Source organism: Heterocephalus glaber, unplaced genomic scaffold, assembly GCF_053883595.1.
Source record: "Heterocephalus glaber isolate CG9 unplaced genomic scaffold, H.glaber_assembly_v1.0 deba00001452, whole genome shotgun sequence".
Classification (NCBI taxonomy): Eukaryota; Metazoa; Chordata; class Mammalia; order Rodentia; family Bathyergidae; genus Heterocephalus; species Heterocephalus glaber.
In genome coordinates, this window is record NW_028258302.1 from 25,500,680 (window position 1) to 25,528,184 (window position 27,505).

General features: G+C 39.5%; 1 protein-coding gene and 1 pseudogene across 1 annotated transcript in view; both read right to left on the reverse strand.

Moving 5' to 3' along the window:
* Positions 1-27,505, reverse strand: part of Kazn (kazrin, periplakin interacting protein) — a 1,072,553-nt gene that overhangs the window by 728,234 nt on the left and 316,814 nt on the right. The window lies entirely within an intron of this gene.
* On the reverse strand, positions 905-20,956 carry LOC147827289 (peptide chain release factor 1-like, mitochondrial pseudogene; annotated as a pseudogene).

Consider the following 27,505-nt stretch of genomic DNA (forward strand, 5'->3'; position numbering starts at 1 on the left):
CCCAAAATTCAAAGACCCTATTCACAAATGGGCATCTGAAATGAACAGACATTTCTCAGACAAGGAAGTAAAAGCAGCAAAATAAACATATGAAAAAATGTTCAACATCACTGGTCATTTGACAGATGCAGATGAAAACAACACTGAGATTCCACCTCACCCCACAAAGAATGGCTGCTATCAAGAAATCAACCAATAACAAATGCTGGCGGGGTTGTGGGGAGAAAGGAGCCCTTCTCCATTGCTGGTGGGAGTGTAGACTGGTGCAACCACTGTGGAAGTCAGTATGGAGATACCTCAAAGAACTAGGACTAGAGGTCCCATTTGACCCAGCTATTCCCCTGGTGAGTATCTTCCCAAAAGAATTAAAAGAATCATACCACAGTGATACATGTGCACCCATGTTCATAGCAGCACAGTTTTGTAATAGCTAAAGCTTGGAAACAGCCCAAGTGCCCATCAACTGGAAACTGGATAAAGAGAATGTGGGTTTTTTTTATAAAATGGAGTACTACTCAGCCATAAAGAATGAAAAACTAGAGTCATTTATAGCTAAATGGATGCATATCGAGGCCATACTCTTAAGTGAAATAAATAGGACACATGTGTAAATACTGAATAGTTTCACTAGTGTGAGAAACTGATAGTGTAAACAAGACTTAAAATGATTAAAATGAATAATTGATCATTTAAGATAGGAAAAAAGGTCCAAAGACGAAGGAGTGAAGGGAGGGGAAGGGGAAAGGAAAAGAGGGAAAGGAAAATCTATGAGAAAAGAAATTAAGAAATGGAAATGAAATCTATGTAAATAGGGAAGGGTGGAGGGGGTGAAGGGTGCACAGGTAAAGGGGAAAAAACTAAGAACCAAGATATATCATGTACAGGTACAAACACCCAATGATAAATGTAAATGAATTGTATACCTAAAGTGTACCAATAAAATGTACCAATACAATTAATTTTAAAAAAGGAAATGAAATTTTATCATTTTCTCTGACCTTCCTTTATTTCCAGTTTGAATCTTTCTAGCATTTATTATTTCCTTGAATCTTCTTCTAGATGCACCCTCTATAGTTCTGCATACTACTGTCTTCCTTTTTTGGTTGAGATCTCTCTTGTTGGCACTCGGAAACACCTGTTGGAAGATAAACTATCAAGACAGTGCTGTCAGTGGTGACTCACTGTCCTCAGATCCACTGGCTGCCTACCAACTTTCAAATGTCCAGGATTAATTGCAAGAGTCATCTCAGTGGGCTAGGGGAATACTGCTACCACCAGGGAGCTAATCTGGGTGTGCCCTTGTTTCTGTCTTGAACACTCTTTGTACCCTTTGCACATCTCCTTCAAATGTCATATGCATACAGAATGGAATCACCAGGCTGGCAGATGCATGTCCCAGGCCAGTCTCAGGATCAAGCCACTGTCCATCCGTATCTTCTTAGGAAAATAAAAGTAAGATAATCTGCTGCTTCTGCTGAGCTATTTCTTTTTTATTCAAAATCAGTTCATTCTCTCAAAGTTTCCTTAAATCTTCATTCTCATTGTGCAGCAAGAACAAGGTATCCCATAGCTCCATTCCCTCTTGCTCAGCAGCTTGGCCAATGCTACCACCTGGGGCCCCTGACTGGCACTGGGACTCCGACCCTGCCTGGCTCAAGAGGAAGGTCCACACAGGCTTGCCATGGGTGAGTAGCAACTTCAGGGTCAGGCTACTGCCACTGAAGGGCGGTTCTTTTTTTTTAAAGTTTAAATGTTTATCATTTTCTTAAAATTAGATATATTGAGAATAAGATGGTAATCATAAGAAGGAGAAAAATAAAGCAACAAGAAATAAGATCTGGCAGAGATCTGTTGTCTCATACAATTTTCCTATGAGCTAGAGAGAAAAGCTTTCATTCATTCAGCAGTGAAGAGACCAGAGTGTCTCAGCCCTGTATCTTCTGTGGAGTAGCTGACTAAAAAGAGGAAGCAGGAATGTTAGAAAATCAAACATGAAAAGGAGCCTGCTGGCCCCTAGAAGGGGCTCAAGACATCTGCTCCGGATCCTTAAGAATCAGTCAGAGTGGGTTAGGTCTGGCTCCGGTCTAGGTAACAGAGATGGAATGACCAAGTGCTTTGGCAAGAGGCCAAAACCTATGGGGTGAGAAAATGAGTCACCAACTATTTTCACTATTTCAGAAAGTGTTGCCTTCCTACTCCCTCTCAGACAGACAGACAGACAGACAGACACACACACACACACACACACGCACGCACGCACGCACACGTGCACGCACTTCCTACCGGAAATTTGATGTCTTTCCTCTTGACTATAGTAGGAGCCACCCAGGTGGATAGTAGCAGCGATCACCCGGTACTTCTGGGAAGATGTGCAAAAGCACTGCATGCTCACCACGTGTCTCCTCTTCCTCCTGGGCACCCAGCTGGGCCACATCCTCAGCCCCTTCACAGTGATGAGCTTGTGACCTGAGTTCTACTAATGAAATGAGAGTAGAGGTACTGTGTGCCACACCAGACTGGGCCACAGAAAACCCTTCCCAAGGGTCCTCCAGACCCTTTCCCTAGGCTGGAGGCCTTGGAATGAGTATTTAAGATTGTATGGTCACAAGGCAAAAAGAGCTGGATCTCTACATCACCTCTTGGAGGAATGATATCTGCTGATCTGGAGCATTTGTTTAAACTCTACATGAGTGAGTACACCGTACTAAACTGGTGAGATTTGGAGATGCAGCTGATAAGACACTTATCTTGCTCCTACTCACCCAGGTGTGATTACATGGCTGTTCATAAAGTATGGTATTTTCTGAGTCACGATTGGTGCACTGGACACCAAAAACCAGTGTTATCACCAAGTTGTGTTGGAGAATCTCAGGACTTTAAATTCTTCTTCTCACAGAAGGATCAACCGAGGGCTTCAGTAATCTATGAGTTAATCTATGAGCAGATCATTCAAGAGCTGGGACCCACCCCCAGTTGTTTGATTCTTTGCTAAGCTTTCTCTAATCTACATCTCACCTCCTTTATGTGTTATTATGGTGGCAACACGGACCTGGAAGCCCAGAGATGAATACAGAATAGTAAGACTCTGGGCCATGCTTCAGAGAGAACCTCCCCTGCTTTCTATTCTTCACCAATCAAAAGGGGATGGGAAGACAGCAAATTCACAGAGTTTCTCCATTATGTACAAACCAGAAACACAGGTGCATATGCATCTGCATCTCAGAAGAGAGGAAAAGCCTTTTGACCACTGTCATCTCATTATCTTTGATCTATATGGTTTCACTGTCATTAATTGTTTTCCCTACAGTTAAGAATCAGGTAAGAAACAAACCATAAACCTTGTGAGCCAAAGTGTCCATAGAGTAATACTATTGTTGCCCCTCATCTGTGGTTTTGTCTTCCATGGCTTCCATTACATAAGGTCAGCCACCATCTAAAATATTAAATAAAAAATTTCTGAAATAATTCGTGTTTTTCAGTAACTCTAATAATAGTGCATTGTTATAATTGATCTATTTTATTATTGTTGTTAATTTCTTACTGTGCCTAGGTTATAAATGCAACTTTATCCTAGGCATGCATGTACAGAAAAAACCCATAGTACACGCAGAGTTTAGTACTACCCATGGCTTCAGGTATCTATGTCTTGAAATTAATATATCTCCCATGGATAGGAGGGAACTGCTATAATGACAATGATGGCTGATTTTTGTTAAACACTTACATATAGTAAGTAAAATAGGCACCATGGTAAATACTTCAGTTACGTTCATTTGCTGATTCTCAGAAAGGGATTCATGAAGTGGAAGCTTCTATTACAGCATTTTTAAGGGTAAAAAACAGGGCCCAGGATGAAGTAAACCATATGAGGCTGCTTAAGGCCTCCCAGACACCTCAGGCCTCTGAGGCCTTCCCTGGTGATCTCAACACTAAATAGGACTTTTCTGTGACTACACATTAATGCAAACACAATGTTTTCTGGCATATCATGAGGCCATGAGTCATTTTTATAACCTTCTTACTGCAAAAATGTAGCCATCAAGAGAAACAGTAGACAATTTATAAACTTCGAAATTCAGTATCTGTGGGTCTCCTTCCATGGCAAAGGTATAATCTTATAAGGAAGTCTCACAAGGAAATAGAATTTTTAGTAAGAAATCATATTCCATTCCATCAACAGAACCTTCTAAATCTCATTAGAATGTCAGAATGTGAAATACTATTCACAGCCACGAGTCTCAGATCCAAGTTCAAATCCTCCCTCTGCCCAGAACAAGCTGTAGTCTTTAATCTTTCTAATTCATATTTTTATCTGCAAACAGAAACAGGCTATGAATGTTAAATCAAGTAAAAAAATGAAATAATTTGTTAAACCACTTCCATCACACCTTGCCTTGCTCTCGGATTACATACAATGCACAGTAGGATTAATTTCCAGGGCTACTAATTTTCTGTAAAACACAGCTTTCCAAATAACTTCGAAGTTTTATTCAACTGAGGCAGAACTCTGATTACATTCACCTTTGGGATTTTTTCTCTTTTGGTTTGCATGGTTCTCCCCCTTAAACCCTTCTGGGAGCTCTAGAAGTACACTCTCAGTAAATTCACCTCTAGCCAAAATGAAAATGAAAGAGGCACTTCTCGGGTCATGCCAGCAGTCTCAGGAAGGCTGCTGTCCCAGACAGCATAGAGGTGGACCCTGCTATCGCTGTGGAAGGCTCTGCTGGTAATGTGCAGCTAGAGGAAGCCTCGAGTCTGAGCGAGGTTAGGGGACACTTTCTCTGCAGAGGTTGTCTCCAAACACCGGGGGAGGCAGGCTGGGGCACTATTTGGGCAGCAGGATTTTTCTGCACTCAGGAGAAACAGTGGCTCCTTGGAGAAAGAGAGGCTCAGACTCTCAGAACATCTTCTTTTATGAGGATAATTTTAAAATAATGACAGCAGGTTTCTCAGGGCAAGAAATCCCAGACACTGAGGTTGGAATGGTTGACTCCCCTCCCGGAATTTGGGCTGTGAAAGGGTCCAAACAACTGCTGATGTGAGGCTAAGGACACTATTAGAGGACTCTTACATGAACAAGATATTCCTGTTTGCTGTGAAATTACTATTTAAAAAGCCATAAGACAAAAGAGATGTTGTGTGCTATAGGATTAATGGTCCAAAGGCAAACAGGAGTATGAATTTTCTTAACATCTGTTCATCTTTTGGATTTCCCCTATCAATATGACCATATTTTTATATAAAATATGTTATGTGGGTTTGAAATATGTCATAGTCAGACTTTTCAAATTCAGAGAACACCACCCTAATAATGCTTCTTTCTAAAAATGTTGTTATATTTCCAAGAAGCACTCAAAGGCCTTAATAAACATACTTTTGTAATCCAGATAAGCAACGTTAAAGCAGGATATATTATGTGCCAAAAAAGCATTTCTATTATAAATTTGTTTGATTTCATTTTTTAAAAATCTAAGAAGACATATACCTAAAATGTACCAATAAACTAAATGGAAAAAAATCTAAGAAGACAGAAATTTAGTTGGCTGAAAATGAATTAAGGAATGGCTAGCTATTTTTCTTTCTTGCTTGTTTTACAGTTCAAGGTACAATTTTATTTTTCCCATTTTTAAAGATCACACAACATAAAGCTTATAAACTATATTCTTGCTAAATGAAAGCAACTCATTGATAGATATATGGGTGCATAAAATATTTCTAAGGCTTTGAATTTCCTTCCTTTGGATCACAGATGTTCAAAGCTCTCCCACTGGTGTGTAATTGTATGGTTCTGTGAGTCTGGTGGAAAATATAGAGTTTGGATCTGGAAATCCAGACAAATGAGGGTGCTCAAGGCAGAGATGTCTGAGCCACTGTGGCGTGGAAATAACAATGCAGACATCTCTTAGGCTAGGGAGCCATATGTAGGGCAGTGTTGGCTGGCCTTTTTTATATAATGATCTAGAGTTTTACCTCAAGCTGAAGATTATAGGTGCCATTTTCTTTTTATTTAATATCAGAAATACATTTTCTTGATTCCACAGGATTCTCAAAACTTGCAGGTAAGGATTAGGCCATCCTCCCTTAAAGTCTGGGAGATAATTTACTTGGTCTAGAAAAGCAGGTGATTGCTCTTTTACTATTTCCACATCGTTTTGAACTTCAGTTTCCTCATGTCCAGCATGCCAGAGATGCTAATCATACTGCCTGCTCACCCACTGCCCTCTTCTGAGAGGTCTGTTCCCAATTACCTGCAGGATTCTGCCTCATTCTCCTCCACCCAAATGGATTAGGTGAAGTTGCAATGCTACCCAAAGCTGTCCAGATGCCTGGAAGAAAAAAATGAACCTCTTAGTTCCCCAGTTTCTAACTTTATGACCTGATAAAAGTTTTTTAAGCTTTCTCATTCTTTGGTTTCTTCACCTAAGAAACAAAGACAATGACACTTGCCTTACAAGTGCTGTCAACAGGCAGTGAAATGATGTGTAATGTAAGGTCATCCCTGGCCAAAGGAAAATACCTAACACTGTTAGCTGCTGCTGTCGTTGTCATCTCTACGATCCTCATCTTCAAGATCAACATCACTACCACCAATATCAATATCACCACCAGTACCAGTATCCCCATTGTCACCCAGATCAATATCATTGTCATCACCATCACCATTATAATCATCAGGACCCAACTGAGTATGAGAAGCAAGCAGAGAGGCTAGTAAGTTCAAGGTAGAGGATACCATTTTGGTCTATAAGCAGTGGACTGAGTCAGTAGAGAAGTCAAGAAAGAGTGATAAATGACAAGAGTGGGGGACACTCACAGTTAGTGGGCACAGGCCCAGGAAGCTAAGCATCCTGCAATGTGCAGAAGTGTTATACACACAGTGTGTCCCACATGACTCTCAAAGTCCTGCTGGACAAAGTGCATAAAGGTGAAGTCTAGGCTTTAACTCTATGTTAACACGTGTGCATAACATATTGTTTACAGGGTACAAACATCCACTGAATGTTCTAGGCAGGTAAATCTGTGTAAATCAAATAAAGACCATTGTTTTTGTTTAAAATGTGCTAAGAGCCCATCACTGAAATGGTTTAACACACATGGATAGGCATTCTTGGGACATTCTTGCATTCAAGAGGTAGGACCCCTCTAACTCCCACCCCATATGACTGCTTTGACTGAGAGCATGTCAAAAAGGATGCTAAGTAATTTTTGAAGCTGAGTCTTAAAAGGTCATGCTGAGACACTTTTTCTTGGAGGTCTAGCTGCCATGGAAAAAGTCTGAACACTCTGAGATCACCATGCTGGATGGCCACTCAGAGGCAGTCTGGTCTATCATGCTGGCCCAGGACCCAGGCAAGGGAGTGAAGGAGTGCCATCTTGGGAGTGGGTTCTTCAGCTTCAGCTGCTCCAGGACCAGCCACCAGTCATCCCATTGGTGGCCTCAGACATCACAGAGCAGAGAAGAGCCCTCCTCACTGTATTCTTTCTGTACTCCTAACCCACAGGATCCATGCTATCATGAGATGGTCATTTGGGGCCTCTGAGTCTTGGTGTCTGGCACAGCAAACAATAACTGGAGGACCCGTCATTTTGGTCATTTTGGAAAATAATGTTGCAGTACAAGACGATCTCACAGTCTGTGTCCGAAGTTATCTGTGTTTGAACTGGATTCAACATCCAGTTATACTTGTGTGGACACTTCTGTACTTCTTCTGCCTGAATATCTGTGTCTTAAACTACATCTTACTTTCAGTTTAAGATCAATTACTTTCCCAGTATTCCTACATTATATACACAGTTCATTTTAAAGTAATGAAATGCAAAATATTTGTTATAAAAAGGAAAAGTGGGGCTCAGTCAATTGAAACAATTGTACTAGGCACCCCCCACCCCCAATCTGGAGAGCATTTCTGGCTCTCCTGACATATAGCTTTCCTTGGTTTCTACTCCTTTTATTCTCCAGATTTTTTCTGCCATCCCTATAATGCCCTCCTCCTAGGTTCTTGCCTTTTCTTAACTTTCTCATTGTTGGGATAAAATACTCAACACCCACAATTTAAAAAATGAGAAGTTTATTTTGACTCATGGTTTTAGTCCATAGTCAGTTGGCTCCAAGGCAGGAATGGGATGACGAGGTGCATGGTAAAAGGAAAGGTACTATGGCGGCCAGGAAGCAAAGAGAGAAGAGGAGCCAGGGACAAAAATATACCCTTTGGGCCTCGTCTCCTAGCAGCAGCACATTGACTATTAAACTCATCAATGTATGGATCCACTGACCAATATAGTGCCCTGTGATCACTTCCAAACATGTGGGGCTTTGGAGATCTAAGCCATCACAAAGTCCTTATCCTCCTTAACAGAGAAAATGGGATCTCTACAAGATTAAGCAAATCCTTTTTCTCTGGAATCTGTTGGCATTACTCTGATCCAAGAAGCAGCTATCCTCTTCCTTTTCTTGTCTTCTTGCTCTGATGTGATCAACAAAGGCCCAAATAATATTTCTTTTGGTTGCTCTTAGCATATCTAGTTCTTCATTCTTTGCTTTGGCATGTTCTTTTCCCCAACTCTTACAGGCTTCTATTCACCCTTGAATATGCTCTGCTCCTTCAATCCTTACTCAGTCTGAGCTAACTATGGGCATCCTAGGTACTACATTAACATGCCTTTGACTTCCACATTAAAATCATTAACAGTTGGGGAGTTGGACTGTGAAAATTCATTTTTGAGAGCTGTTCATCTCTGGAGTCATTAAAAATCTCTCTTTGACAGAAGTATATTCATGTTTCAGAAAACAGTGTGTTGGTCAACAACAGACCATAGGCATAATGGTGGTCCCATGAGATTTTAACAGAGCTAAATATTTCTATTGCCTAGAGACATCATAGCACAATATATTCCTCAAGTGTTTGTGGTGATGTTGGTGTAAACAAACCCGCAGCACTGCCAGTTATATAAAAGTGTGGCACATACAATTATATATCATAACTGCCACATGGAATGACTGATCTGCACCACCTAGGTCTGTGTGAGTGTGCTCTTCCTACAACAACAAAATTGCCTAATGTCACATTTCTCAGACTAGATCATCATTGATTGCATATTCTTTTTGAAGTCAGCCTTTCTAAAAAATACAGTTACAGCTCTTATTTTACAAAGTTAGTCGGCACCCTGTGCTCTGACCATCACAAACTAAAGGACATGTGGTACCCCTCAGTATCTGCTGAAGCTGCTTTCTAGTGTCTTTCCAGTTCACATTGACCGTCTCTTTTACCTACCAATATGAGATCCCGCCTGTCTTACCTGTGATAAATATGATCTGCCCCTCTGGGCCCAGCAGTTCAGACTCAGGGTGGAAAAATGACCAAGTTGGACCAGCAAGACTCTTTGTTCAGTGAATGTCAAATTGGTACTAAGAGGCCAACATGATTTTGGTGCAATGTGTACTGGTCATTTGAGTTTTCAAAAAATGCAAATACAGAGACTGGGACAGAAACCTCTTCTCTCCACGGAATAAGCCAGTTTGGAAGAATCATAATGAAGAGACAAAGGAAGGGCCTGATGTTTGCGAATTCTTGGCTCTGGTGCCTGACCAAGGCCAGAGGGAGACCCTTTCCCCTCATGTCCCATTAGATACTTGATAAATCTCCCCACTTTTTTCCCTCAAGCCAAATCTATGCTATTTCCGTCATGTGCAACTATTAACTAAGCCAGAATTTTTCCTTTGGAGCCAGTTTTGTGGTCAAGTTTTTTTGTATTATCTAAAAATCAGTTCAAGGAAGTTTAACAGTAATTTAAGCAGGGTTTCCTGTCAAATTTGGCCTCATATTTGGAAAAATAATAGAAATTTGGGAGAACATTCAAACTTTTTGTTTATCCCTTAGAAGTAGGGAGGTAGGGAGAGAGAGAGAGAAGCGGGGGGGAAGAGAAACACAAAGAACACTAGAGAAAGGAATCCATAAAAATAAAATTACAATGATAGATGATGGAGTTTTCCCACATGAAGGAAATCAAGAGCAGGAAGTAACCCTCGTGGACAAGTGTTCAGTGTCAAGTGGGATCTGTCTCTCTCAAGTGGCTTGCTGATCACAGGGCTCATAGAGTTTGGCTTTACGCAGACCCAAAATAGCCAGCACATAAGTTCCTCAGGCCATTGGCGCTGGGCTTACAGCGCCAGGAAAAAGTCTGCTATAGTTTGATTTTTGCAAAGCTTAGGAAAGGAAGCATATTCAAAAGAATATGCTGCTGCTAAGCAACCATTCCAATCTGCCATATTTGTTTTCACAAAATTATAAGATAGCAGGTGTTCTGTGTCCCAGAAGGTTGTTTTGTGTTTATCCTAGGACTGTGGACCAGCTCTGTCTTTGGGAACCCAGAGAATTTCTCCAGCTTTCAATGGCTGCAGCTACATCTGTTCTAAAGAACTGTGAATCTGAGTCTTGGGGAGGGGCCCACCTTTTATGGTAGTCCTTCGATGGGTACTAGAATCTCCTGTAGAGTTCTCTTTATGTTTTAATAGTTGCTGTCCCACCATAGCTTAATAATTCTTTATTTTAAATTTCTCAGTTTGAATAATGATGATGGTGGTGACAAAAATATAAAAGGCTATGGACAAGCTGAATACTAAGTCATAAAACTTTCCTGGAATACCTAGGCATCATGATATTTGCATATTCAAAAAGCTGAGGCATCATAGCCTTTGTAGACTTAAGACCAAATCTATCAGCGGAAGAGTTCCATCTTTGGATTTAAGAGCGAATAACCTTACATGTCTCCCGAGATCTGTATTAGATGTTTTAATGTTTCTTTATTTCACAAATTATATTTATAGTTTTTGAGATGGACACTGTAACCACCCACTGATAATATTCCCTAGCTCAGTGGAGTATCATACTGATGTTTGGAAGACTTCACAAATTTTATGGGCCTAATTCAGATCAAAAAGCCCCAAAGCTAGGCTATGATTTACAGCTACTGCCGCACTCCACCCACACACCAAAAGTAGGAACCTATGCAGCCATAGGGAAGGAGGTATTCAAGAAAGGCTAAGTTCTCACCAGCACCTAGGTATTGCTAGTGATTTAGATAGTTGAGTGTCTCATAATCAGGTGGGGGAGGGAGTGGAAACAGGCTCTTGATTTCTGCTATAATAAAGCACTAAGATTCTGGCTCTTTTCCTTCCCATTTTCCAGTGGGCGTGTCTGTGACCAGCTGAAACATTAATCTCCCAAGTACAATCCTATTGCCCAGAGGATGGAATTGGTACCCTTTAAAGAGATATCTGAAGCCTGAACTTCTGAGGTTTATTTTATATATATATATGTCATATATATGTATACATATATTTTGTACCGGGGATTGAACTTGGGACCTTGTGGTTGTGGGGCAGGCGGCGGAACCACTGAGCTAAATCCCAGCCCTGAGATTTTATATTTTTAAGACCCAAATTTGTCAAAGAACCCAAAACAAATTAACCTATTTCTCTACCCAGGAGAGAAGACAAAATATTTCCACCTTCACTGACAAGGACTTCTGGCAATTTGGATGAATGATGCCCAGAGAAGGAAACGATGGATTATGAACTTCCTATGGAAATGAACTTTAAAAGAAACCCAAAATATCACGAATCAGAAGCTGCTTTGTTTTCTTATTCATGACCTTCATCTACCTTCTCTTTCATAAAGTAAATGGAAATGTGTCATTCTGATTAACAGTGATTGCTTCCTTGTCATACATCAGCTAAAATGAGATATTTTATTGTGACAGAGTTAAGGGGACATGGGCATATATTTAAGAGGTATTTTTTTAAAACTGCTCTTGATTATCTATTGCACATAAAAAATGTCTGCCATCTTCTTCCCACCCTGCCCCCTTTTCTGCAGATGTTTAAAGGTAGAGAAATTATATGGCATTCAGTGGAAGTTGATTACTGCCTCATTTGTGTAGCTGTATTGTTTACAACACTGTTGTAATGTTGTTGACCGATATCAGGACTGTGCTTAGCCAGAGAAAGATCCTGGGTGGCAAGTTCTGTGGTGATTTTTCCATGGAAACAGCACTCTGAGCTCCTCTTTTTAAGCAGCATTTTTATGCAATTTATTATTTTCCTTCTTGGTGCAACTTACTGATGCAGAAGGAAAAAGAAAACTCAAACAAGTTACACTGATCATGATCACAATCATTGTGATTTTTAGAACATAAACCCTTAGAGGGGTTTATGTGTGAAGATGTGTGCAATATTAGCAGAAGACCCACAGGGCATTTGTTTACTACTCAACCTTTAACACAGTGCCTGTATTATGTTTGGAACTCAATACTTGTCTTTTGACTGTGGCTGTGAAGGTCAAGCAGTGAGTCTGAAACATTGAAAATCATCTTCAAAGGGATGGCAGCTAATGGTATGAGACAGGAAGAGACTGTAAAGGAAGTGAATGGATGAATGAGTGAATGAATGAATGAGCAATGAAATCCTTGGGGCCAATAAACATTATGCAAGAAGATAGAAGTCCTGTAACCATGACCTAGACAATTAGCTCCTTGGAGGCAGGAACCACATTACTCATCTGATTGACCAGTATCCTACACCAAAGTCAGTTTTCAGTAATGGTTGTTGAATGAACAAACAGATGGATGAATGGATGAAGCTGCTCCTACCTAAACATTTACCTCTAGGCATAAACAACAGATGCTACGCCTGTAATAAATCTTTTATTTCCCTTAAAAATCAATGTAAATTAAGGCTGTTTCCTCATTGGGAAAACATAACCTGACAAGTATATTTTGGAACAAGGCCCGGAGGTCTAGTGTGGCTAACTGCTAGGTAGCCCCCCACCTCCACATAAAAAGCATTTGGATTTCCTTCTTGCTAAGCTAGTTTGATAGAGTTGATGACAACATTCATTCTGATATTCACCAAAGCTAGTAACATGAAGGGACTAGAATTGGTCTGCACCCAGACAATGCCAGCACCGAATAAGATGCAGATGTGGTGCCACCCACCTGAGATGAGTTTGGCCCTTTCCAACACAGCCACTGCAGGGAATCATCTACTGCTTTGGATCAAGTCCATTGAAAGCCTTATACACAGGAATGTCCTAAAGGGCACAAAAAGTCATCTTCACACAGAAATGGAAGCTTCTCAAGTTTGGGAAAACAAACATATCCACAGGGCAGCTAAAGATGTGCCAAGTTAGTACAAGGATGGGTAAGAAGCTCTTAATTGAATTGGCAAGATCAGGAGGAGAACCTGGTTTTGGAAAGCAAATGGGTTTAATTTCAGCATGTTAATTTTGTGGCGACAGATGGATATCCAGAAAGAAATGATGGTCAGTGAGTCAGAAATTCACATCTGGGGTTCCCAAAGGGCAAGAGTCTGATGATAGGTGTTTTGCTGTTACCAATATGAGATGGCAGACAAAATTATGGGAAGGGAATTGAGAGAGACAGAGAGAGAGATGGGGAGGGAGGTGCAGAAAGCATGACCACAGAAGTGAATAGAACCATCAAATGATGTTAAAGAGACAATTGGAAGGTGGGAGGCAGGCCAGGGTACTCTGATGGCTACAAAGAAAAGGAAGAAAGAGTTTCTGGAAGAAGGCAATACTCAACGATGGGAAATTTTGCTGAGTTAGAGGGCAAAAATGATGAGCAGATGACCAATGACCTTCAAACAACTGGTTTCAGTTGTGTTGAGTGATGGAAACTGGAATACAGGGGTTAAGAGTGTATAACTATTGAGGCAATGGGTTCTAAATATTCTTTCAATATGGATGTATGAGTTTTAAAGAAAGGGTGTATCTTAGAAGATTCAACTGAAATTTTATTTCCTTGATAGGTTTTTGCTAATCTCCCAACCACAAATAGGTTCCTGTTCTTCTGTACTTTTATAATACTTTGTCCACAGAGCACCTACCACCTTTTACTTTGTAGTAAAAGTGCCTTAATTTGGGTTCAGTGCTTCACCGATGCCTGACCAATTAGTCAGTTGTGCAAGAAATGTTTGTGGAATGAACAAATCAAAACCTATTTATTTATAAGTTGTTCAATATGGTATGTTTTGTAGGTTACATGAAAACTGAAAATTTTGGGGGAAATGAATTTAAAAATCAGTTGTGTTAATTTTTTAAAAACTTCGTCATAACATATGCCAGATATGTAAAAATTTATAAAATTAATTCTTACACTTTGTAACTATGGTCAAGAAATTAAAAATTTCCAGGCAACTCATAAGCCCTCTATATACCTATAGTAATAAAAAATACTTTGAAAAGCAAACAATGTACTCACTTTCATGGTAATCACTTCTAAAATTCCTTTTATGACTTCATAATTTGACTATACATCCCTAAATGGTTTACTTTTACATGTCTCTGTGTCCCTCCACATATTTTCAAATAACTTATTTGCTGAAGAAAAAAAGTTGTCCTATGAAGTATCCACTGTCTGGATTTTGCTGGTTGTATCTCCTCTCTAGATTGATCACCAGGTTAAATTTTGGGCAAGATAGATACATGTATGGTGTTGTGTTCTTCTATCAGAGCCACATGATGTATGGTTGTGTCTGTCTGTCTTTCCATCTCTCTCTTTATGTTACCAGAAAATGATGAGCAATACCTAGATCTATTAATTCATTAGGGCTATGTGTTACTTGTCTCTTGTTGCTGAGACGAAATACTCAAGACCCAAAATTAAAGGGTTAAAAGTTTACTTGGTTTACAGTTTGCAGTCCATTATTGGCTGGCTCCAAGGCAGGATTACATGGCAGAGGGGCAACAGTTCATGGCAGACTGAAGGTAGCAAAAGAAACAAAGGACCTTAACCATGTCTTTCTGCCCCTTTATCTTATCCTGACTTCTGGGATTAGGGCGATGCCAGACCAATGACTCAAGTGTAATTGGTTTAGTAATCACACACTCTTAATCCCAGCATCCCACAGTCTAGATTCAGCCACCTCTGAAAAAGAAACCCCCACCTCATCCCATGAGGCTTTGGGTGGACATGTAAATACAAGCCATAACAGGCAACAAAATAATAATATTTAAATTCAATCATTGTTTCTTAACTTATATTAAATATTTCTATAAAGAAAAACATTTACTCATCTTCTATTCAGTTATCAAAGGATAACTTTGATAATGTGAAAAGCACAATAAATTACTTTTTTAAAAAGTCTTTATGAATTCATGAATTAGCATAATCACTGAGTTTTGATCCACTAACAATATTATCCTTATTGAATATATATTGTCTAAACTTGAGCAGTTGGAATATCTTCAAGCTAGTTCTTGTGTACTTTTGATAGGCCCCTAAGTCTGCTAGCTTCCTTGCTGTTAGGGAATAGTATCCCAGGTTCATTTTGTACGTATTCTGTCTAAACCTAGCATTTTCCACTTTTCCAAGAATCTCTGTTTTATCTAAGTGGAAAATAGTATTTCAAGGTCACAATCTGGGTCCTAGTGACATCATGGCTACTGGCTTGCTTAGTGTTTTGAAACCCTGTCAGTATACAGGTGTAGGAATTAGTGAGGTAGGAGACACTTTGAATTTTAATTCAATATCACAGGGTTTCTACTTGATCTCTTCTACTTGACATTAATACCCAGAAAGGGTATTTTAGTGCTTATTATTAAACCATATGTCAGTGGATTTCTAATTATTTTCATTGACTGGAATTTGCTTGAAAAATCCTTATGGGAAAAATACTCTCCAAGTCATTGAGTTTGCCTTCACTGTTTTCTGGAGCCTTTCAAATGAAAGTTAATTTAGCTAGATATAAAACTCTTAGCTTACATTTCTTTCCTCAATATCTTATATGCTATTCCATGTCTTTGTGACATAAGGCACAGTTGCAGGGAAGCCTGATGGCAGCTTATTTTTTTCTCTTATAACTTATTTGGTGTTATTGCCTAAAATTTTGTTTTTCTTGAAAATTCAATAATTTTAAATTTTTACTAATGTTGATTATTATGAGTGAATTTTCTCAGGTAGGTGGTGTGCACTTTGAATGTACAATTTCAAAAACTTCTTTTAAAAACTTTAATTAGGGTTTTAGTACTTCCATTCCCTTGTTTTGATTATGTTCTTTGAGAGCCCTTTATTATATGTATGTTGGATCTTGTTTATCTTCTAATTTGTCCTTTGTCTAAATTTTTTTTTATTGGTACATTTTATTGGTACATTTCAGGTATACAATTTGTTTACATTTATCATTGGGTGTTTGTATCTGTGCATGATATATCTTGGTTCTTATTTTTTTCTCCTTTACCTGTGCACCCTTCACCCCCTCCACTCTTCCTTATTTACATAGATTTCCTTTCCATTTTTTTATTTCTTTTCTCATAGTTTTTCCTTTCCCTCTTTTCCTTTCCCCTTCCCCTCCCTTCGCTCCTTCGTCTTTGGACCTTTTTTCCTATTTCAAATTATCAATTATTCATTTTAATCATTTTAACACTTGTTTACACTGTCAGTTTCTCACACTAGAGAAGCTATTCAGCATTTACACATGTGTGTCCTATTTCACTTAAGAGTGTGGCCTCGATATGCATCCATTTAGCTATAAATGACTCTAGCTTTTCATTCTTTATGGCTGAGTAATACTCCATTTTATAAAAAAACTACATTTTCTTTATCCAGTTTCCAGTTGATGGGCACTTGGGCTGCTTCCAAGCTTTAGCTATTACAAACTGTGCTGCTATGAATATGGGTGCACATACACCGATGTGGTTTGATTCTTTTAGTTCTTTTGGGAAGATACCCAGCAGGGGAATAGCTGGGTCAATGGGACCTCCAGCCCTCGTTCTTTGAGGTATCTCCATCCTGACTTCCACAGTAGTTGCACCAGTCTGCATTCCCACCAACAATGGAGAAGGGTTCCTTTGTCTCCACACCCCCGCCAGCATTTGTTATTGGTTGATTTCTTGATAGCAGCCATTCTTTCTGGGGTGAGGTGGAATCTCAGTGTTGTTTTCATCTCCATCTCTCGAATATTTTGTCTAAAATTTTAAAAAATTATTCTTTTTTATCTTTAATCTTTCCTGGGTAATATAACTTTATTTATGAGTTTTATTAATTTTTGAGTTGTGTTTATTTTTACATCTTGTTTGATTTTCTTAACATTTGTTAGCTATATTATAGTTTTTATTTGAAGGTAGGCTGGTTTATTTTTCTAGCATTATTCTATTGTCTATGGGACTATGTTACTCTTTATTTTTAAATAATAACTGTACAGCATTATACTTTTATTTTAGTCCATTTTGTGCTACTATATCAGAATGTCAGAGACTAGGTAATTTATAATGAACAGAAACATGTTGACTTGCAATTATGAAGGCCAGGAAGCTCAAGAAGAATTTACCAGTAAAGGCCTTCTTGCTGCATCAGAACATGGCAGAAATCATCATATGATGAAAGAATAAAGAGAGAAAGAGTAATTGAACCCCTCTATAAGGAAATCAGTTCCACCCATGAATACAGAGCCTCTTAAGGGTCTCACCTCATGTTGTTACAATAGTGTTATGGCTTAAGACTAGATGTCCCTCCAAAGCCTCATGCAGTCATAGGCTGGGCTTTTTCAGGGGTAGCTGAATCCAGAGTGTCTGATTCATGTTCCAATGCTAGGATTAAGGGTGCTAGGATTAAAGGTGGGTGATTACTACACCAGTCCACTGATTGGTTTGGCACCACCTTAATTCCAGTAGACTGGATACAATATAAGGAACAGAAAGAGACTTGTCTTGTCTCTTGCTTGCTTTGCTATCTTCTTCCTACCATGAACTGTTGCCCCTCTGCCATGCCACCCTGCCTTGGAGCCAGCCAATTATAAACTGAAACCCCTACAAACTGTGAGCTAAATAAACCTTTCTCATTTTAAGTTTCGGTGTCTGGTATTTTGTCTCAGCAACAAGAGAAATTATTTCCTGTTGTTCCTGTTTTGGCAAAATTAGCTTTTGATAGGAGTATAGTTCAAGATACTTTTACCAACTTTTCTACCTTTAGGCTTTGTAGCATCCTGTTCTCTTTTTATGCAGTTTTCAAAACATAGGGAAACTTGTTCTCTGGCCTCTCTGATCTCTGTACTTGTCTTTCACTTTCATCTGAACTTTCTCTATGTCTTTTGTATTGCTTAGTGGTCTGCTTGCAGCAGTTGTGCATAACTGTGCTGGAAGGAAGTCTCAAGAGTTCAAGGAACTCAGATGGCCTTTGCTCCTTTAGACCATACTCTGCACACTTTTCATTCACTTGCTAGTGGAGGACACTATGCCTTCAGTTTCGCACTATGCCTTTCAAGTTAGTGAGTATATATTGGAAATTTGGGATTCTTGTATTTGTTAGATCATTTGTTATACTGGTATGCAAGGGTGCTTGTTGCGGTTTTAGGTTTTTTCCCCCAAATCAAGGTTTGTTAATTTGATTTGTTGGCAATATTCATAAGTTTTGGTTTTACTATCTCCTTGCTCTATTTGGGAAAAGAATTGAGGAGATTCAAAGTTTCTTTTGTAATACCAAAATATTTCAAGATATTCATACATTTGAATGTTATTGATATAGTAAGAAAAAAGGAGATGCATAGTATGCTTTCATAAGACAAAAAGAAATCTGACGACATTTTCATGTATAAGTTGGATAGATATCTCTTTAGTGACAGGAAGCTTGGCCTACTTGTCCTTGTTCATTCATCTCCAGTTCTGGAAGTCTATACTTTCTATTGAAGGAGCCAAGATGATATGATAGACACAGAAGTGGTGCCCATCAGGACTAGGTTCAAATCAAACCCTGCCACTGATTATTTGTCTGGCCTTGATGAACTCTATAATCTTCAGTTTTCTTACCTGAAAGGGAGAGATAATAACACTTTTATGAAGCCAAAGCACCATCCCCATAGCAGTTTTCTTCACTTTTTGAAGGAAATATTGGCAAAGAAGAGACAAGTGAAAGTCACTGAAATATTAGTTAAAATAAGATACTAAAGGTCCCTTCTGATACAATACTACTAAACTGTGGCCTCAGAACATCAGCAGATACTGATACTCAGTTGTTAGGATAAATGGGAATATTTAAAAAATGGCAACACTAAGGCATACAGGAGCATGTCACATATTTCTCCAAACTTGTCCATCAAGAAGGAATTTGGTGATCAATGGTATAATCATTGTGATTAAATAAATCCTACAGTACTATACTCTGGGTAACTCAATGACACCATTTGAACATGAAAAGCGAACAGTGACAATCACATAGCCTAAGTCTCTCCAATTCAAATTGTCATCATGAATTGGTGTCAAACATAAAGCATTATAGGAATGATTTTTCTGAAGAGCATTGTCATTCCAAATCTAGACTTTGTCTATTTCATTACTTCTAACACTAGACATTACCTTTTTGACAAATGTTAACGTATACTCTGAGAAGACTTAAATTAGAAACATGAATTTGTTAAAAGATTTACAATAAAAATACATCAAAATGACGCCTAGTCTACAGATACTTTATTTATGTATGTATGTATGTATGTATTTATTTATTTATTGGTACTGGGGATCAAACTTTGGACCTTGTGTTTGAGAGGCAGGTGCCAGAACCACTGAGCTAAATCCTCAACCCCAAGATACTTTAAATTTTCTCTTTGACTTATTAAGCTTTTCCAACCCGAGTCAACCTAACACAGTATCTGTGTTTTCTGTGACTCATTCCCACTCATAGGTTCTTGGGGAGAGGACTTGGATCTTACTTAAATCTGCATTCCTGGTGCTTAGCAGAGGGCCTGGACTTGATATGTGTGTACTCTACACTCAAGAAATAAGTTAGTAAGTCCACTCTCCTCCATCCCTCAAGGGTCCAAATTTAAGCACTTTGCCTTTGTTGTGTTTAGGCAATTCCTTTATTTTCATGTGCTCCTGGGGAGGGATTAGGAAAGTAAGTTTAAAAATTATATATTTTGGAAAAAATAAAATATTTGACTACTATTAGTCAGGTTTAATAAGCAGGAGTGAAAAGTTGAGATCGTTGGCTAAGGTGAGTTTGGAGATTACCTGAGGATTTGCTAATTCATTAACTTGACAAATGTTTATTGGCCATGTTATGTTTCAGACTCACACAGTGCTAAGTAAAGCAGTGTACAAAAGCCACTCAGTCCCCATTAGCACGATCTTGCCTTGAAATGGAAGAGAGAGTGGGTAAATAAGAAAACACACATATATTATCAAGTCAGGAATAAGTGTAGAAGCAAAGCTAAATCCAGAGTGAAGTGAGATGGAACAGAGAGGAGCTGATTTCTAGATAATAAACTCCAAGAACAACTCTGTCAAGAGCTAACAATTAGGCACATATCTGAATGAAGGGTGAAAGTAAGCCATGCAACACTAGAGCAACAATGTTCCTGGAAGAGGGAATGTGTCCCAGGGGAAGGCCACTTATTCACTCACACTCACAGCTTTGATGACCTCGTCTAGTCTCATGGCTTTAAGCACTGATTATTCACTGATGATTCCTACCTTGAAGTCCAGACTTGCATATCCACCTGCCTGCTCCCACCGCCACACTTTGGATGTCTACTTGGCACCTTACACTTGGAATTGCCAAACATGAACTCTGGAACAACTTAGAAATCAAGTATTCCTGAAATTTTCTATTTAATGGAATATTCTTGGTCATAAGTAACTAAAACCACAGAAAACAAAACTATGGATGGGGGACACTATATTTCTATTCAGTCGGGAGAGAATGGAAGGCAAAGGGATCTCAGTAGCACCAGAGAGGACCATGTGTGGACCAGTGATGATATGGAGCCAGAGCCAAGGAGTATGACAGGTGCAGTGCTGCACACCTAATGTTCTTAAAAGAAAAGAAGACACAAGAACAGTGAAAGTATCTGTGATTTCCTGTATCTACTAAAAAATAATCTGCTAAAATAGCCTTAAAGTAAATACAGAAAATTTATATATAAGAAAATCTTCCCAAGTACAGGTTGCTAGATACAGGTGTATATATATATATATTGTGTGTGTGTGTGTGTTTTTATAAAACAGACATGTTCCTAAAAAGCTGAGTCTACATTTAATTTCTAAATGCCAGGTGTCATTTTTTAATTCATTATATGAGTTTATTATTGAAGAAACCCTATAAGAATCCTAGTATAAAGCAAATCATCAGTATCTCCTTTAACATCATGTATAAAACCAGATTTTCATGTGTTTGCATCATGTAAAAGGAAGGGATACAGTCTCTAGAATTGGCCAGGGGGGAGAGTGTTTTGGGGAAAGAATCTAAGAACAAGAGTCATAAAATTTTCTACTAGATAGGAGGGGCACATAGAATCGGCCTCCTCTCTGGAGGTGGGAAGTTGGACATAGTAAGATTTCCTGACTTGGGCTGGAGTTAGTGTCTGTCAACGGAATACAAAGGAATTCCTCCCTCTGCACCTTCCCGCTCTTACATCCCCACTGGCAGCCAGGATATTGCAAAATTGATCAAAAATATCTCGGAGCCAGTGTCACTTTTCATTCCATTCTAAAAGCATCATGATTCAGGTCTTAATTAAAAACGAACCCACACAAAAATCTCCATGTGCCCTTTTCTTCCTGGTTTCTAATCTGTCAGTACACTGGCCAACAGAAAAGGAGCTGATTGTTTTTGCAAAATACTGTCTGTTGTTTTTCTTTAAAATGAAACTTTTAAAAAAATTTGTGATCATTTAACATAATTTCCCTCACACTCTAAGGCTGTGAAAAGCAGTTCCTTGAGGAAGTGAACAGATGGTCAGAGAGAGGTTCGTAAATCACAGTTCCCCTCCCCGTCCCCCAAAATCCAGAGTCCTCATTAATTTCCACATAATGGTAACCTAGCTGCAGATGGGGCCAGATGCCTGCACAACCCTGGCCAGGTCTGGGATGCTCTGAGTGCATAGAAGGAGATGCTGCTGCTCTTGGACCATTCATCCAAACCCTAGTGATCCTGCACCAGCAGGATGGAAGCCATGGGCTGGTCCAGTGCCTCCATGCACAGGAGGAAGAATGAAACCCATGGAGACAAACACAGACGCCTCCAAGGGCCAACCTGGCAGAAGTCTGCAGAAGGGTGTGCTGCAGCGTTGGGGCAGGACAAAACACTGGCCAAGGGCCTGGGGAAGTAAGGAGCAGCCTGCTTGTGCACATGCACTCAGATTAAAGCAATATACACAAAACACAAACAAAAAAACAAAGAATTTACTCCATGAGCCAAAACAAACGAAGGCCTTGAGCTATAACATTTGCCTATTTCTATAGTGAAGTACTCCAATTTCAGACTCTTAAGAATTTGGCAACTGGCAAAAATCCTTTCCCATTGAACAATCATTTATTTCAAGCCCGTCTAGGCCAGCTCCAAAGGGCACTGGCTCTAATTCTTGCCTATCAACTTACTGTCCAATCTCCATTTCTTGTCCTTGAAATGAAAATTACAGAGAAAGACAGTTTGAAGGTTGGACAGCTGAGTAAATTCCAAAGCATTCTTCCTGACATGGATGTACAAATGCCTTCAGCAAATCCACACTTGGAGTAGAATGCCACATTGTGGGGGTTCTCAGAGTGCCAGCTGGGAAACCCTCATGTGCTCCCAAATCCTCCACCCATGAGGCTGAAACCATTTTTATAATACCCAAAGATGTTACACATCTTTTCACTTTTATTTTTCCATGACCATGCAGTGGGGTTTTCCTGAGGCTGTGACTTGGAATGGTGTGATACTGCAACGGATTAAATGTAGGAACAGCGTTAAGAATCTAACCATCTTCTCTTAAGCCACACGTCAAAAAATTGTCAGGAATAGGTTTGTTATTGTTTAAAAATGAATTAATAAACAATTTAAAATTCCTCAGTTTTAATTGCTCTCACCAGTAAATAATGATAGAAATGACCCACATGTACAAAAAAACCCAACTACTCTTAGGGGTTCTTAATAATTTTTAAGATTGTTATGGACTTAGTTCTAAAATCAAAAAAGTTGAGAACCACTATCACGTGCGTGTCTCATTGATATATTCATTAGAAGATTTAGAGCTCCTATCCCACAAGTTGCTCTACCTCCACTGTAGCCAGCACCCTGTGTGGGAAGACTATAAACTTAAACATTTTTCTCTCTCATCAGGCTATGGAAAGAGTACTGTCACTTGCCCAGAGAAGGCATGTGACACTTGCTGAAGGCACAAAAGCAGGAGAGGATAAAGTCACATCAGGAGGATCAGTGCCCCTGTCCATGGTTAACTTGTCTGGAAGGGCAGCCTTCAGTGGGCACCAATAGGAGGACTGGCCACGTACTGAGGACATAGCATCTTACACAGGACACCTTTGCATAGGTATACATGGCCAGGTGCATATTAATAACTTGTAGTTGGACTGCTGTACAAATAATTACAGTTACCAACTCTAAATATATGCACTGTTTTCTTGATATTCATCTGTCTGCAAAATTGGAACTTGGGTCTAGGTCTGTAGATAAGCAATTCAAAATGTATTAAGGTCACACTTAGTTACAGTTATCTGTAGTGAGATCACCTGTTTATTTAAACTGATGCTTGTGCCTTTATTTATTATAGTCCTTATCTCTACAAAAGTAAATATACATAGATTTCAGAAGTATTTGTTAAGGGGAGGCAGATTTACAGCTGCCTGGAAGACATAGCATCTTACTTCAAGCAAAAAGGGGATAGATGGACATAGGGCATGCTGCAGAAAACATCTCCCCCATTTCCTGTTTCCAGAAGAGGGACCTTCAGGCTTCTGGGGCCAGTGCCTACATACTGTACCGAGGAGCACAGAGCATGTCACCTAATTATCATTGTTCCACATTCCCATTTCTCAATGGACAAAGCTGATGTAGCCAAATCCAGGAGAGCTTCAGACAGATTCTTTTCCTCCCTCGTTGTGATGGGTGGCAGGAGGCAGGGAGCTGGGTAACAATGGCGGCTCTGCAGATCCTAACTGTGCCTGGTCTGCCTGCTCCAGGTCTAGTTTGGGTGTGGGCGTAGGGATGGATGAGGCCCTCTAGTGGAGCAGAGGATACGAATGAGTATTTCAGTTGCCAGTAGCAAATCTGCATTCTCCAAGCAGCTTTATCTAAAGGGGCACTGTGATGTCCTGCTATGCTCCTGTGTTCAATTCTCACCATGATTTCATGGTCAAAGATAAGGAAACAAGAATAGTATCTTTTTGATCTTCTCACAACCTCAAGGGGTGGGCAGCCCTGGTACAGGGTAGAGGTTGGCTAACAAATGACCAGAGAGATAAGATGAGACCAGGGGTCTCTACTTGGCACACAAGGTTGTAAACCCCGCTCTACTCCCTACCCCTGGAGACCTCAGCATGTTCTTGGCCTACACCAGCCTTTATTTTCCCATTGGTTAATTGCAGAAAATTAGACCCATATCACAACATTATTGTGCAGATGAAAAGGCAGCCCTGGGCTTGGCAGAGCGCCAGACATTCTGATTCCACGTGGGAACTCTGCTCTTTTCTCCTGCTCTTCCCCAGCTGGAATCACACAGGAATTATTCTGTTTGTTTGTTGTCTCTCTCCAGCCCAGCTGTCACCTCTATGAGAGCATAGACGAGTGAATACTTTGTTCACACCTTTCTAAAAGCCCAGGGACTAACCAGAGAGCCCTACACATAATAAATGTTCAGTAAATTACAAATGAGTCAATGAATGGGTGTTATTTAATGTCGTACAAGTTACCTTAATTGATAATTTTGTAAAAGCTATTTTTTATACAGACTTTAGCAGTGACAACTGTGTGTGTGTGTGTGTGTGTGTGATTAAACACCTCCAGGATTCAAGTCAAATCTTGGTTTCTAAATACAAATAGCCATGTACTAAGGCCACTTACTATTTTCCCACCAATATTTGCCTCTGTCTCCTCCACACCAGGGGATGGAAGAGTAACATCTGTGGGCATGGGAGATAATCCTCATTTGCTTTGGTGTAAAATCAGTGCAAACATCATGCACTTTCTGAGTCTGTGATTAGACTTAAAAAGATCAAAGCCCAAACTAATAGGGGATCTGGCTGCAGTAAATGATATTTTTAACTGATGGGAGGTGAATGAGGGTCTTAGGAGGGATCTTTGTGAAGTGTTTGCATTGGGAGGACAGAAGAGCTTATTGCTAAAGCTTCAAAGCAAGTCCTGATACCTCCATTATCTGCCATTGGCCAGCAAGGGCTCCCCCTTGGTTTGCCCCCTTAGCCATTGAGATTATACTCAGGGTGCCCGTCACCTATAGCAGGTTTCATGTGGCTCCCTAGCACTCGATGGTCCTTGATCTCTTACAGGCTTATTGATCTGTGCACTAATGTATTTCTTCTTACTGTTAGAATGTTGCTGGCCACTCTAGAATGTTCCAAATTGCCAAGATTCTGGAATGTCCCAAGTCACCAGGGTCAGGGTTAAGAAGAAGTAAAAAAATTACTCATCTTGGGCACAAAAAAATTCAGTGATCAAGATAAATAGTATTTTAGTAAAATGTAATTTTAAAAATCAAGGTTAATGTAAATAATTCTCAGTGTACCAAATATAAAAATTAAAAATAAAGCAAGGCCCAAGAGAGTCAGGATAGGTGAGAAGGGTGAAGTCAGTGGAGCAAGTGCAGGATGGAGTCTGTCTTTAGGTGACTTATGTTATTTTGGTCATTATGCCAAAACTTTAAAAAATATGATGCATGGCTATTGAGAATTGTGCCAAGATGAACACAGTTATGCAAGTACATACTGGTACTCTAATTTTAATTCCTGTGGGTATTTACCAAGGAGTGGTATAGCTGGGTCACATGGTAGTTCTCATATTAACTTTTGGAGTAACCTCCATACTTATTTCTTTAGTGGCTCTCCTAATTTACATTCCCAGCAACAGTGTATAAGGGTTCTTTTGTGGTTCCCCTTCAATGAAAGTATGGATAAAGAAAATATGGTATCTATACACAATGGAGTATTATTCAGCCAGAAAGAAGAATGAAATCATGCCATTTACAGAAAAATGGATGGAACTGAAGATGATCATGTTAAACAAAGTAAGCCAGACTCAGAAAGACAAGTATCACATGTTTTCTTTCATATGCAGAATCTAAGGGGAAAAAAGACTACATGAAAGTAGAAGGGAAATTATTAGTTAAGAGTAAGAGGACTAGAGGGGGAGGGTAAGGGAGGATAATGGGGGAATGGATAGGATCAAAGTATGTTATACATGTATGAAAATGTCACAATGTAATCTAATATTTAATATAATTAACATAGAACAATCAAACAACAACAGCAACAAAACAACATGATATTTGGGTTTAGACGGTGTATTCACAAGCACAACCAGCAAATAGGTTCAACATATTAATAGTCAGGGGCTGGGCTGTGAGCAATCAAATCTTTTAAAAGAGGTCATTCCCTTTGACTGCCTGATATCACCCCGAGTGATTTATGGTAAGGAAAGGTCTAGAAATGCATATAAAGATTCATTTACTATGACATTTATCACAGTGTTATATAGAGCAGAGAAATATCTGGAAATAACCTAGGATCCAGCTATGGGGAATGGTTCAATAAATGCTGGTGTGGCTGCATGATAGTATGTTACACAGTCACTAAAATTCAAACTTGAAAATGTTTAATGGCACAGGAAAATGCTCATGAATAAGGTTAGTTGAGCAAAGGACAATACAAATTGTATGTGTCAGTCAGTGTCCCACTACTATACCAAAATGCCTGAGACGACCAACTTTCAAAGGGAAATGGTTATTTTGGCTCACAGTGTTGGGGGTTCTAGACCATGACTGATTGGCCCCTGGCTTGGGGCCTGAGGTGGACCAGCACATCATATTAAGGGTGCACAGTGGATCAAAACCACTTATATCACAAGCCAGGGAGCAAAAGAGGAAGGGCCTGAGGGACCACAATCCCCTTTAAAGAAACATCCCTAGTGACCACAGGATCTTAGCCCTTGCCTTTTGTCAATTCAACTGTCTTCCAAACAGTGCCACCCTGGAGACCCAGCCTTTAAAGCACAGGCCTGGGAGGAACATTTAAGATTAAACTGTAGCAACATATGTACAAAGAAAATGTGTAGTTTTGCTTTAAAATGTTATAACAACTAAAAATTCCTCAGAAAACTAAAAGTAGAACTACCGTGTAACCCAGTTGTACTACTCTTTGGTATATACCCAAAGAAATTAAAGCTAGCATACAATGGACCCTTGACTTACAACCTCAATTCATTCCCGAGGGTTGGTTTTAACTCAAGTTGGTCAATTGAAGGCTCAGGCTCCTCTACACAGCCTTCAAAGTCTCTTTCCTGTATACAGGCAGATCTTAGTGTCCTTAGACAGACATTGGCCCAGGATTTCTCAATTAACCCCACACAGGAAAGGATGTTGTAATGCTCCTTCCAGAAGTCTTTATGGGTTAAATCTGTATCTGAGACCACCTGGAAGCACAAGTGACTGGCTTTTGCATTGTAACCCAAGACTTTGGTTGTAAGTTAAAACTAAAATTCTGGTCAT